General features: G+C 33.3%; 1 long non-coding RNA gene across 1 annotated transcript in view; it reads left to right on the forward strand.

Annotated features, from left to right (window-relative positions):
- Positions 1-15601, forward strand: part of LOC143437378 (uncharacterized) — a 379856-nt gene that overhangs the window by 168270 nt on the left and 195985 nt on the right. The window lies entirely within an intron of this gene.

Raw genomic sequence — 15601 nt, forward strand, 5'->3', positions numbered from 1 at the left:
ATTTTTTAAGCTGACTCTATCATGGAGCCTATGGTTGGTCCCACAATAAATTTCATTATTATGTGGACACAAATTATAGTATATCAAGTACATTGACATAAAATAGACCTTTTTACTTCCAGTTATAGCCACATTAGATTCCATGACGTTGGTACTTGATTCTGTAATAAGGACTAACATGGCCTTGGATGGCAGCATCCGCCGGGGCCTCAGGGCCTCACCCTCGTTCCTTGTGGATTTGTCTCCGCGTTGTGTCGGCTGGGAAATAAATCATCGGAAAATCGATAGAGATGATGAAGCTGCGTCTTCTAATTCATCAATCAGATGCATCAACTATAAAACATAAAACATGAAATATAAAAATTACGTACAAAATACATCGAATATAACTTCTAAAATATAAAATTAAAAATTAAGTTAAAATAGAATGGAAAAAACATTAAATATAAAACATCAATATAAATTATAAGATAAATGTAAATATAAATATAAAATAAAACAAAATGACACATTAAATACGGTAATATAAAATTTTTAAAAATTAAAATGGAAAATAATATAAAATATAAAATAAAATGTACAATATGATATAAATATTTTACTATGAAATAAAGAATATAAAATATAAAATTTAAAATTAAAATATGTAATAAATACAAAATGTAATGTACAAAACATAAATATAAAATATAATATATAATATAAATATAATAAAATAAATTAAAAAGTAAATAAAATATAAAATATATAAAATATAAAATTAAAAAGTAAAATAGAAAATAATACAAAATATGAACATAAAAATAAAATATAAAACACAATATATAAAATATAAAATAAAATTTAAATATATAATAAAATGTAAAATATAAAATATAAATATGTAAATGTAAATAAAAATAAAATAAAATATAAAACATAAAGAATAGAAAATAGAAAATAAAAAACTAACAGTAAAGTAAAATATAAAATAATATAAAATATAACATTAAATATTAAAAACAATATATAATAATATATAGGATATAACATGAAAATAAGTACAAATAATAAAATTAAATAAAACATAAAATATACTAAAATTTAAAATATACAATAAACTATAAAATGTAAAATATAAAACATATGTATAAAATATCAAATAAAACTAAAATAATATACATCAAATATAAAATATAAATTATAAAATTAAAAAATAAAAGTAAAGTAAAATATAAAATTAAATATAATATAAAATATAATGAAAACATAAAACATAAAATAAAAATAAATATAAAATAAAATATAAAATATAAAATAAAATGAAATAAATTTAAACTTCAAAATATATATAAAATATAAAATATAAAATGTAAAATATAAAACATAAGTATAAAGCATACTGTGAATATGAATTATAATATTAAAATAAAACATAAAATACATTAAATATAAATTATAAAACAGAAAAATAAGAGTAAATCAAATTGTAAAATAACATAAAATATGAAATCAAATATGAAGTGCGTCACAGAAACCCTCGGTGGCAGCGGCGGCGGCGTTGGAGACACAGCGATGGTTAGTGACTGGAAGTGATGTCATTAAAACCATCATCTCAACAAAGTAACTTATTTAAAAAGTGCATCAGTTGCCTCCCTGTCCAATTTAATGAGAAAAAAACATGGCGTTAATCAAACTTTGGGTTAAATGTAACCTGAGTACTTCACGGAATCTATCATAGAGCCTATGGTGGGTCCCACCATACATTTCATTGTGTGGACACCAACTATTGTATATCAAGTACATTGACATAAAATAGACTTTTTCAATTCCAGAAGTTATAGCCACATCCCATTCCATGATGTTGGTACTTGATTCTGTACTAAGGAGTAACATTTATCACCCTCTGGTTAATGAGTGTGAGCTCATTTATATTGCCAAAGAGGGTCTTAAATATTCCAACATAGCTGAAGTACAAGAAAAAGGCTTTGAAACCAACTGTATGAAGATAATAGAGGTTCTTAAAGTGGAAATGACTAAATCTCGTAAAGAAATCGAGGAAGGCACAAACAATTGGAGGAAACCAATAAACACCTCAAAGACAGCCAGGAAAACACAAACAAAAACATGGAGGAAACCAACAAATCTTATAAATAAAGCCAAGAGCTGGGCAGTGGTGGTGCACACCTTTAATCCCAGCACTTGGGAGGCAGTGGCAGTGGATTTCTGAGTTTCAGGCCAGTCTGGTCTAAAGAGTGAGCTCCAGGACTACCAGGCCTACACAGAGAAACCCTGTCTAAAAAAAATAAAGCCAAGAAAAACAAATGAAGATTACAAGGAAAATAGAAACAATAACAAAATCACAAACTGAGGGAATAATGGAAACAAAACTTCAAGACTGCAAAGAGGAACTACGGAGGCAAGATTCACAAACAGAACACAGAGATGAATGACAAATCTCAAGCACTGAAGATACAATGGAAGGAATGGATATATTAAGCAAAGAAAATGTTAAATCTAAAACTTCCTGACATAAAATATCCAGAATATCTAGGACACTGTGAAAGGATAAAATGTAAGGATACTAGGACTAGAGGAAAAACAATATTAGATCAAATTCTCAGAAAATATTGATAACAAAATCTTAGAAGAAAAACTTCCAAAATAAGGATGGTGGTGCCTATCAAAGTAAAAGAATCATGAAAACACCTAACAGAATGGACCTTAAAATGAAGTCTCTTTCCTGTATAATAATCAAAACATCCAGTACAAAGAAAGAATACCAAAAGCTACAAAGATCAAAAGCCAATAAACATATAAATGAAGATTTTATACAATTGCAGATGACCTTCAAGGAAGTTACCAATACAAATGAAAATTCAGGTCGTAAATAATCTTGTATTATCTGCAAAAGAAAGGAAAGCACACAAATACCCCAACACCAGCACCAGCAGCAGCAATAACAAAATACAAGGAGTTAACAATCACTGTTTATTGACTCTCCCAGTATCAATGACCACAGTTCACCAGTAAAAAGACAAAGGGTAACAGAATAGATGCTAATAAAATTTATCCTTCAATTGCATACAAAAAATGTAGCTCCACATCGAGAATAGGCAGTAATTCCAGGTAAAGGAATGTAAAAATATTTTCCAAGCAGATGGACCAATGGAGCAAGCTGATGTAGTCATTTAAAAATGTAGCAAAACAGATATTTAACAAAATTAATCAAAAGAATTGGAGAAAGACACAACAAATTCCTCAAGTTCAAAGTCTCTTTTGAGTTTTATACAATCATGTAACTGTAATCCCCTATATCTTCAAAAACAAACAGGATATCATATCCATCCAAATTTGCAGAACGTACTTCGCCAGTTCTAAATGCCATTGTGAGGAAATACTGGGCCAAAAGAAGACCAAAAGCCAGCAAGGCAATCTCCAAACTCTGTATCTCCATGTCTGATGTCAAAGTGTTCTTCATATCTCCAACTCCTTCCTGCTTTGCTCACTGCAGCAGAATTCTTTCGCCTTGGCTGGTTTTATTCCCTGCAACAGTTTTCCAGAGCAGGTATCCCACAGCTCTGGAGTCTCAAAATATTAGGGTTTCAAAGGTAACTTCAATATTACAGCTTCTTGTTCCAGTATCTGGGATCCACACATGATCAGCTGCGCTCCTCAAAAGAGATTTGGTCTCTTCTCCAGCTCTTCCCTCTGTAGCACTCTAGGTTCTGCTTGACTCCACTCAACTGCAGCTGCTGTTCTCTCTGCTCATCCCATGGGACTGACATCTTCAATATGCTGGGTTCTTCTGCTGTTAGTAAGATTCACTGTGTTCCTCTCATACATTCCCTTCACAGAGCTAAGCCTTAGCTGCTCTGCATGACAGATTCATTTATGCCTAAATACCAATACCACCTCGGTGATTCTCACATATGATCAACTCCAGGTGCACAGGAAGGTACAACCTTGGCTATCTCTGGAGCACAGCTTCTTTGTCCTCTCAGAAAACACTCACCACAAGATTTTACCTCACTGATGCTAGTTTCTTCTTCATTCCCACTAACTTTCTAACTACAGCCAACCAGCATCAATTGTCTCAGTCGTCCCTTCCATTCTTTCCCCTAAAAGCAGAGCCACATAAATTTCCAGAGTTCCTCTGCCTGCTGGGGCCCAAACATCACTTCTTATATTACATCATCACCAGCTTTCTATTTTTGAACAACTTCACTGCCTAAGTTCAGCTGTGCTTAAACTTGCTCTGTAGATGAACCTTGAACTCAGAGATCTGCATGGCTCTGTCTTCTGAATGTTGAGTAATACGTGTGTAACACTTTGCCCATACCTAAGCTTTTCATTTCCAAAAACTTGTTCTGTACCAAGATGACTTGAATCAGAGATCTGCTTGATGTTCATCTCCTGGGATTTAAGGTATGCATCACCATGTCTGGACCTAAGTATATCCTATATCCTTTTAGATTTTAAATTGAAAACCCAGTATAGTAATGACAATCCATCAATTTACACTTTGACACATACTTGTATCTTCTTATGTCCACATAAAAACAATAACCAGTTAATAATAATGCCTAACATTATACAGTTCTCATCCATACAATTTCACATCCATATGTTTAAGTAGGTGGAATTTTGTCATAATACCACCATTTCTTTAATACCATTGTGTACCTTTGATCACAGGATTTAGCTTCATTCAACTTCCTGGTGAGATTTTCTCTTTGAAGCTAACATTTTATATTTTTCCTTTCTAAGACTACTAAGCATGATCAAAACAATCACCGTGAGAGTAAACACAGGACAAAGGCTATGCTTGGCTTTCCTGAGACTTCCTTTGTCAATGCAATTAACAAAATAAACCTCTTTACCTTCAGATGAGAGCAAAACAGAGCAACATTCTTCAGCAAAACATTATAAAAACTATATAAAAAGTTCAAACCACCCTTAGTACATATGTGTTCTACCAGGATGGCACATGAAGTTCCACTTAATACATGTACAAATCCAAAGTCTAAAAACCCATATTGCTTCCAACAAAAGCATGGTCAGGCCTACCAATAAGAATACTTAAGTCTGGGGTACCAACTTCTGTCTCAGATAGAATTTCCATTGCTAAGAAGAGACACTGTCACCAAACCAACTGTTTTAAAGGCAAATAGTTAATTGGGTTTGTCTTACACTTTCAAGTGTTTAGTTCATGACCAACATAACAGGAAGAATGTCAGCATGAGGCAGCCATGATGCTGGAGAAGGAGCTGAGAGTTTTGCATCCTCATTAGAAGGCATTCAGGAAGAGACTGTCTTCCAGCTGAGTGTTAGCAGAGTCTGTTTTTTACTGGCCAGAGCTCCAAAGACCACCACAATAGGCGTTCACTTCCTTCAAAACAGTAATATCTATTCCCACAAGGCCAAACATACTAACATTGTCACTTCTTAGGGACAAACATATTCAAATCACCACAGTTTATTCCTACTATAAATTCTTTCATGCATTTAAATAGGATTAGGACATACAGAGGCTTTACCACATTGATTACTCTCAGGTTTCTCTCGAGTATGTGTTGATGTTTGTATTCAGAGAATATTGTGGCATGTAAAGGATTTTCCAACTTGAGGACATTCACAAGATTTCTGTCCAATTTGTGGTCTTTTATGTCTTTGGAGACGACAGTGATAGGCACAGTCTTCTCCACATTTGTTACATTCGTAAGGTTTCTCTAAAATGTGTGTCACTTGATGTATTTGGAGAGTACATTGTCATGCAAAGACTTTACCTCATTCATGAAATTCATGCAGTTTCTCTACAGTATGCGTTCTTTTATGGATCTGGTGATGCCTGTGACATGCAAGACCTTAGCACCTTGATGACACTGAGTCACTCTCTTGAATGTGTTCTATGATGTAGTCTCAGATAAAACTGAATTGTCAGTTTTTCCACAGAGATTACATTAATGAGGCTTCTCTCCAGTGTGATTTCTTTGTGTGTGTGTAAAGAACTCTGACATGCAAAGGCTTTATTACCACATTGTTAATATTCAAGCAGGTTTCTCTCTGGTATGTGATCTCTCCTGTCACTGCAGATGACTGTGACTTGCAAATGCTTTATAACACTGATTATATTCATAAGGTTTCTCTCTTGTACTTGTTCTTTTATAATAATGGAGATGCTAAAGTTGTGAAAACTCTTTACCACATTGATCACATTCATGAGGTTTCTTCCAATATGGTATCTTTTATGTTTTCGAGACTAGTGGGGCATACAAAGGCTTTAGCACAATGATTACATTCATAGTTCTGTCCAATATGGGTTCTTTTATGTTTTTAGGAAAAATCCTTATGGAAAGGCTTTCACCACAATGATCACATTCATTGGTTTCTTTCCAATATAGGTTCTCTTATGCTTTTGGAAACAAAAACTTTGTGAAAAGGCTTTTACTATCTGAATTACATTCAATCAGTTTCCCTCCAGTATGTGATCATTTATGTCTTTGGAACCTTTTCACTTATAAAATGGTTTTTTTCCACATTGACTGCATAACTAAGGTTTCTCTCTGGTATGTTTTCTTTTATGTCTTTGGAGATGAACTTGTTGTGTAAAGCCTTTACCACATTGATTACATTGATAATGTTTCTCTCCAGCATGTGTTCTTAAATGTATTTTGAGAAGACTATGACTTGAAAGGGCTTTAGCACATTGATTACATTCACAATGTTTCTCTCTGGTATGTGTTCTTTTATGATTTTGGAGATGACTATGACGTGAAAAGACTTTACCACATTGATTACATTCATAAGGTTTCTCTCCAGTATGTGTCCTTTTATGCATTTGGAGATGACTTTGTTGTTTAAAGCCTTTACCACATTGATTACATTCGTAAGGTTTCTCTCCAGTATGTGTTCTTTCATGTTTTTGGAGACTTCTGTTACATGAAAAGGCTTTACCACATTGATTACATTCATAAGGTTTCTCTCCAGTATGTGTCCTTTTATGCATTTGGAGATGACTTTGTTGTGTAAAGCCTTTACCACATTGATTACATTCATAAGTTTTCTCTCAGTATGTGTTCTTTTATGACTTTGGAGATTACTGTGACGTGAAAAGGCTTTACCACATTGATTACATTCATGAGGTTTCTCTCCAGTATGTGTCCTTTTATGCATTTGGAGATGACTTTGTTGTGTAAAGCCTTTACCACATTGACTACATTCATAAGGTTTTTCTCTAGTATGTGTTCTTTCATGTCTTTGGAGATGTCTGTGACTTGAAAAGGCTTTACCACATTGATTACATTCATGAGGTTTTTCTCCAGTATGTGTTCTTTTATGTCTTTGGAGATTACTGTGACTTGAAAAGGCTTTACTACTTTGGTTACATTCATAAGGTTTCTCTCCAGCATAACTTTTTTCATGCCTGCAACAGTAATGGGCACATGTGAAAGCTTTACCACATTCTTTAGCCTGATCAATCATTTTACCAATATGAATAAATTTTACAGTTGGTCTAATAATAAAGAACACTCAAATCTTAAGGTTTTATCACTTCAATGTTCATGGTTGTACTTGCTCATTGTGGGTTGCTTTACCTCTTTGAAAATACCTGTGATGGTAAGAATATTTATTACCTGGCTCACATTTACAGAATCCTTTTTCTATATGAGATTTCTATATGATGTTTTTTACATGTCATAAGAAATATGGGATAACTCAGAGCATTAAAACACTGATTGCATTCTTAGTTTTTGCTGTAGTGTGCATCACACCACAACAGCACTGTGAACCAAGGTTTAACAAAAGAATTTACATATTTCCAGTACCAACAGAGATTTTCTGCAATGTGACTTTGGGGATATCCCCAGTAAAGTCAGAAAACCAATTAATTACAAACATTTATCAATTCAAAAATTCTACCAAAGGCAGAATACTACATATCTTTTCATTGTTCTGAAGTAGATAGATGTATGTTGTTTCTTTTAGTATCTCTATGCTCACATGGTTTCATCCATTCTGACAATTGATATACCCATTAAAAAAGAAGAACAAATGAAAAGTTTTCACATTGAATTCACACACATTGACTTTTTGTTCATTGTAGACATAATTAATGTTTTTCCAGGACAGCATTCTTGACTCTGATAAAATGACCTCACCATAAACTTAGAAATTTCACTACAAGTATATGAGTATCACGAACTTTATTATGGACTGTTTGCTTATTAGAAGGTTATGGATACATGTTTATCATTATTCAATGTGCAACATTTAAATATTATGAGACTATACAAATTGGTATTTCCACAATATAGTTCTAATGGAGATACATATAAAATAAAGGAATCTCTTAAGGCATTGTTTCCTTCTTTTCTTTCTTATGCAATTGTCTTGCAAACACCAATCACATAACTGACATTGAGGTACACAGTTTTGAGAGAATATTATAATCATAGCCACAATAAAAGGACTGATATTTTACACACTTGCTTTCCTTTAGAGCCTCCTGATAATATTAAAATTTTCTCAGAGGCATATTTGTATTAGCTTAAACATTAATATTACCTTTCATGACTTCTAGAAGTTTGATGTTGTTCTTCAGTATGACGGACTTCCAAATTATAGTCTGAAACCAAGGTACCAAAAAATGAATGATATGGTATTGGAATTAGGCAAAATTCAAGTTACTCTGAATTTTCACAGCAATGAACCTGATTTATTCAACTCAATATTTCTTGTTCTCTATTGAAATAAGAGACGATCATCAGTAACCAAGAAACAATTTTCCCTTATTTGGAGACGCAAAAAAAAAAAAAAAAAATCATAGTCTTACCTAAAGCAGTGAGGTTCCAGTAGGTCTCAAGCATCACATCTTTGTAGAGATTCTTCTGGGAAGGATCCAGCAAATTCCACTCTTCTGTAGTGAAGTTCACATGCACATCATCATAAGTCACTGTGTCCTAAAACATCCGATATATATATGTACAACAGAAAGCCTGATACTGACATCACTACAAAGTAAAGTTATGCTTCCTAGACAATATATTCTTATAATTCAGGTGATTCCTCCACTTATTTTCTGACACACGAATTATAATATAATCACCATGTCAGTTTCGAAGAAACTTGAAATATTGACACTTGAACCCTTGACACAGGGTTCAGCTGTTTCACTTCTGAGCCCTTTGAATAGGATATAGCCTTGCAACACAAATGGCAATTGAGAGGGATATGCAGAGGAAACAGATCAACTGTACTGAGCACACATCTGAAAAACTGTGTGAACAATTACTAACTACAAACGTGATGGGCAAGCTGCATATATTTGCTCATGTCTTTAATCACAGAGGTACAGGCAGATGTATGTCATTGAGCTGGATGCCAGCTCAGTCTATGTAATGAGTTTCAGGACAGCAAAAGTTACATGTTAAGAACCTCACTCTGCTAAAAAAACAAACAAGGAAACAAAAATGATACAATATATATATATATATATATATATATATATATATATATATATATATCCTGTCAAGCAGGATATTAAACAGGGGTCTGAGGCGATCACCTGAAAGAGAGCAGCGGGTAGCAGGCAAAGACACAAAGAATGGTGACCTGTTTATAGCCTGATCAGAATGCAAATTTTACTTTTTCACACAGGCGATATATACACAAAAAGGCAGGATGTAGTGAAGGGGATGACACAGGAGCTCAGGTGTTCAGGGGGAGAACGGATATCTTCCAGAACAGTGTGTCAGCTGTGTGAAGGTTCAGGGGACAGGACCATATGATTCTGCCTGACTCACTTGTCCTTATCTAAGTTGGTACTATCCACCAAGGCTGCCCAAGGTCTATGACTACTCAGGCTTCAACCAAAGATGCTTGTTTACAATAGCTTCTAGTCATCTGTTTCAGTGCTTTTCCACAGAGAACGAAGGCTTTGTGCTATCAGGCATGCATGTTAGGCCTACCACTGCCTTCAGGCCTATGGCTTATTTCAGGCCTTTAGTGTATAGACAGAGATTCCCCTGACATATATGTATGTATACATTGTATGTCTCCCTTTTGATTTCTGATTTTGGTAATTAGCATATTGCCTCTGTCCTTTCATTAGTTTTTCTAAAATTTTCTATATTGTTGATTCTCTCTCTTATATATATTATATATTATTATATATTATATATTATATATTATATATTATATATTATATATTATATATTATATATTATATATTATATATTATATATTATATATTATATATTATTATATAATTATATATATTATATATTATTATTTAATTATATATATTATATATTAGTATATATAATTATATTATATATATTATATATACATATATATATATTTATTTGTAGGGTGAAATGTTCCATATGGAAGAGTCTGAAGAAGGATTTAAGGAGGTGAAGCAGATGGCAACCCCTTGGGAAGAACAACAGGGTCAACTAACCTGGACACTTTAAGGCATCCAGAGTCTAAGCCAAAAACCAAGGAGCATACAGGGGATAATTCATGGTCCTGGGCATGTGTGCAGCAGAGGACTGCCTTGTCTGGCCAAAATGGGAGAGGATGCACTTAATCCTGTAGAAACTTGATGCCCCAGGTAAAAGGGAAGCTGGTGGAGGTGAGGTCCTGGTGGGTGGGCAGGTGGGAGAGAAACCTCTCAGAGGCAACAGGGAGGAAGATGGGGAGAAGACCTCAGGTAAGATGGACCAGGAAAGGGGGCACATTTGGAATGTAAATAATTTTTTTTAATTTAATTAAAAAAGAAAAAAAGAAATATAATTGAAAAGGAATATATCTATATTGACTTTGATTAAGTGTAGGCAGTTTTCTGGTGGAGAAAATGGCATTAATACAGTACTCTTTGACCTGGCTGCTATGTGCAATGTTAGATTCTGTGATCTGTAACACGACACACACAGTTATAGTTAATGGCCTGTGTCTCAATCATCTGACCTGACCTAATATTAAAAGTGCATTGGACATATCTACAAATTAGATATACAATATTCCTTGGATTATCCTAAAGTTATTAAATTGTATACCTATCAATCTAGTTTGTCTTCATTTACCTGATGTGAATAAATACACGCTGGTAAATTAGAAAGCTATTACCCCATCACCATCAGTTTTATTTTTATGTATTTAATTTTTTTTGATAATGTTGACTCTGGTGTTAGTGATTGGAAGTGAGGTTATTAAAACCATCATCACAACAAAAGTAACTTATTTTAAAAAGTGCTTCACTTGCCTCTCTGCCCAATTTAAGGAGAAAAAACAACCGTGACATTAATCTAACATTGGGTTAAATGTAAGCTGAATACTTCACAGAATCTGTCATGGAGCCTATGGTGGATCCCACCATAAATTTCATTGTGTGGACACAAACTATTGTATATCAAGTTCATTGACCTAAAATGGACCTTTTTACTTTCAGAAGTTATAGCCAAATTCCATTCCATGATGTTGGTACTTGATTATGTAATAAGGAGTAAAATTTATCACCCTCTGGTTAATGAGTATGAGCCCATTTATATTGCCAAAGAAGGTCTTAAATATTCCAACATAGCTGAAGTAAAAGAAAAAGCCTTTGAAACCAACTGTGTGAAGATAATACAGGTCCTTGAAGTGAAAATGATGAAATCGCTTAAAGAAATGGAGGAAAGCACTAACAGTTGGAGGAAATCAATAAATACCTCAAAGACAGCCAGGAAATCACAAACAAAAAAAGTGGAGGAAACCAACAAATCTTAAAAATAAAGCCAAGAAAAACAAACCAAGAGTAAAAGAAACAAAACTGTTGAACACCTAAAAGTGGAAATAGAAACAATAACAAAAGCACAAACTGAGGGAATAATAGAAACAAAACTTTAGGACTGCAAAAAGAAACTATGGAGGAAAAATTCACAAACAGAATACAGAGATGGAAGACAAATCTCAAGCATTGAAGATACAATAGAAGGGATGGAAATATCACACAAAGAAAATATGAAATCTAAACCTTCCTGACATAAAATATCTAGAAAATATAGGACAGTGTGGAAGGATAAAACATAAGGATACTAGGACTAGAGGAAGGATATTAAATCAAATTCTCAGAAAATATTGATGACAAAATCTTAGAAGAAAAATTTCCTAATATGAAGAGGGAGGCACCTATCAAAGTAAAAGAATCATCAAAACACCAAACAGAATGGACCTTAAAATGAAGTCTCCTGTATAATAATCAGAACATTCAGTACAAGTAAAGAATACTAAACGCTACAAAGATCAAAATCCAAGAAACATATCAATAAGGATCTATTAAAACTGCAGATGACCTCTCACTGGATTCTATAAACATCAGAAGGCCTTGGACATAGATGCTGAGGAAACTACAGATGCCCAGATTATTATATGTAGAAAAAAAGCTGGCCAAGCAGTGGTGGTGCACACCTTTAATCCCAGCACTTAGGAGGCAGAGGCAGCCAGATTTCTGAGTTTGAGGCCAGCCTGGTCTACAGAGTGAGTTCCAGGACAGCCAGGGCTACATAGAGAAACCCTGGCTCAAAAAAACAAAAAACAAAAAAAGCTTAATTGCTATTAATGGGAAAATTAGATAGTCCATGCTAAAGTCAAATTTAAACTATATCTATCTACACATACAAACTTACACAAAGTTATATACAAAAAATCGAACATAAAAAAGTTAACAATACACCTGAAAACACAGGTAGTAAATAATCTTGTATTATGTGCAAAAGAAAGGAAAGCACACAAATACCCCAACACCACCACCACCACCAGCAGCAGCAGCAGCAGCAGCAGCAACAACAACAACAACAAAATACAAGGAGTTAACCATCACTGTTCATTGACTCTGTCAGTATCAATGATCACAGTTCACCAATCAAAAGACAAAGGCTAAACATATAGATGCTAATAAAAATCTATCCTTCAATCGCAGAAAAGAAATATATTGAGTTATTCTCAACATTGAGAATAACCATTAATTCAAGGTATAGGAATGTACAAATATATTCCAGGCATTAATTCAAGGTAAAGGAATGTAAAAACACATTTCAAGCAAATGGACCAAAGGAGCAAGCTGGTGTGTTCATTTTAAAATGTAGCAAATAGATATTAAACAAAATTAATCAAAAGAATTGGAGAAAGACATTACAAATTACTTAAAGAAAAAAAATAATCACCAAAGATGCCATTTTAAGTTATTACATGTATGCCTTAAACTCATGGTCACCAACCTTTGCTAAGGAAAGTGTTTTAAACTTAAAATCACATAACACTCATTCACTTATATTCCAATATTTCAATACCACATTCTCACCAGTGGACAAATTCTCCAGACACCCCCTCAAAAAAAAACAGAGAAATATTCCAGCTCACTGGCAACTTGAACAAGAGTCCAGCTGATACCTAGAGAACATTCTACTGAAATATAGGAGAATATGCCTTCTGCTCAGCACCTCATGAAACTTACTTGTAAACTGAACACATATTCAGCCACACTGCCAGCCTCAATATATACAGGAAAATTGAAATAACACCATGAATCCTATCAGACCACCGTGGATTACAGCTGGATATCAACAAAACCAGAAAGAACACAAAGCTTAAAACCTCATGGAACCTGAACACCTCACTACTGAATGAAAAATAGCTTAAGACAAACATAGAGGAAGACATTAGAGACTTTCTAGAATTCAATACAAATGAATATGAAATGTGCACAATTTTACAGAATACAAGAAACATGAAAATGTTTCTAAGATGAAGGTTCATAGCACAATATCCCTACATGAAAAATCTGGAGAGCTCTCATACTGGCAATTCAGCAGCAGCCTCTAAATTCTAGAACAGAAACAAGTGAGCAATGGAAAAAAGATTAGACAGCAGTAAATTATCAAGTTGGGGGCTGAAATCAACAAAATAGAAAGAGAAGAATGCAAAGAATTAATGAAACATAGAGTTGGTCCTTTGAGCCTTTTATTAGATAAGATAGTCAAACCCTTATTAAAAGATAGAGAATATCCAAATTAATGAAATCTAAAATGAAAATGGGGACAAAATAACAGACAATGAAGAAATCTAAAGAATGGTAATGACATAGTTTTTAAAAGCCTCAACTCCATCTAACAGGAATAACTAAAAATAATGGAAATTTTTCTCAATAGGTTCCTCTTACCAAAGTAAAATCTAACTTAGGGAAACAACTCAAACTGCCTAAAGATCTAGAAAAAGAGAAGTCATTACAAGTCTGCAACCAAAAACAGCCCACGGCCATGAATTTTAGGGTAGAATCCTAACAGATTTTCAAAGAGGAGTTCATGAGAATACTCCTCAAAGTATTCAACAATATAGGAAAAGAAGAAACCTTAGCCAATTTGTTTTGTGAACACATGGTTACTCAAATATCCAGTCAATATAAAGACTCAGTAACAAATGAGAATTTTAGTCTAATTTTCCTTGAAGCCAAGTATGTAAAAATATTTAATAAAATGAAAAATGAAATAGAAACCACATCAAAAGATCATTCACCATGATCAATGAGGTAGGCTTTGTTCAAGAGGTGCAGACATGGTTCAACACAATGTGATTAAAGTGTAAGAAAAAAGTTGTAATCTCTTAGATGATGAAAAATTCTCTGACAATATTTAACCCCACTATATGATAGAGTTCTTGGAGTGATTAAGGATACAAGAAACGTGCCTAAACATAATAATGTCACTTTACTGCAAATCTATAGCAGATGTTAAATTATGGAGAGAAATTCTAATTAATGCCATTAATTCACAAAGAAGAGAATGTGATCTATTCTCTCCATATCTATTCAAAATACTATCTAAAAAATTTTTAAAGAGATTTATTTATTTTATTTACATGACTACACTATAGCTGACAGAACACCATTGGATCCCATTACAGATGGTCGTGAGCCACCATGTGGTTGCTGGGAATTGAACTCAGGACCTCTGGAGGAATAGTCAATGCTCTTAACCATTGACCCATCTCTCCAGCCCTAAAATTTTAATATTAACTAGTCCTATATTGAAATTACAATTTAATGTTAACTAGTCCTTTACTGCAATTTAATATATGTTAACTACTCCTATATTGCAATTCACAATATAATACTAACTAGCACTGCATGGCAATTTACAGTTTAATGTTAACTAGTCCTATATTCCAAGTCCTACATTGCAATTTACAAGTGAATGTTAAATAAGTAAACATTCTATTGTAAATTTTAGGAGGAAGTAAAATTATCTTTATCTGCAGATGATATGATAGTAAGCACAAGTGAACTAAAACTTCCCAAAGGCAATTCCAAGAGATGATAAACACTATCAGCAAAGTTGTTGGATACACGATTAACTAAAAACGAAAAAGAAAAACCAGTGGTCTTTGTATGTACAAATGAGTTTACCAGTGTAAACAAAATGGAGAGATATAGGAAAGTTTGAACTGATGGTTGACACTTGTCAAATTTTGTTTCTACATAAAGAATAACCTTGAAGAACTCAATGTGTGCTGGGTAAGATAATAGAAATTATTTGTAGTCAAAGATTACTTTTGATATTATTGAAGATGCTCAAAGACTATT

Source organism: Arvicanthis niloticus, chromosome Y (assembly GCF_011762505.2).
Source record: "Arvicanthis niloticus isolate mArvNil1 chromosome Y, mArvNil1.pat.X, whole genome shotgun sequence".
NCBI classification, from domain to species: Eukaryota; Metazoa; Chordata; class Mammalia; order Rodentia; family Muridae; genus Arvicanthis; species Arvicanthis niloticus.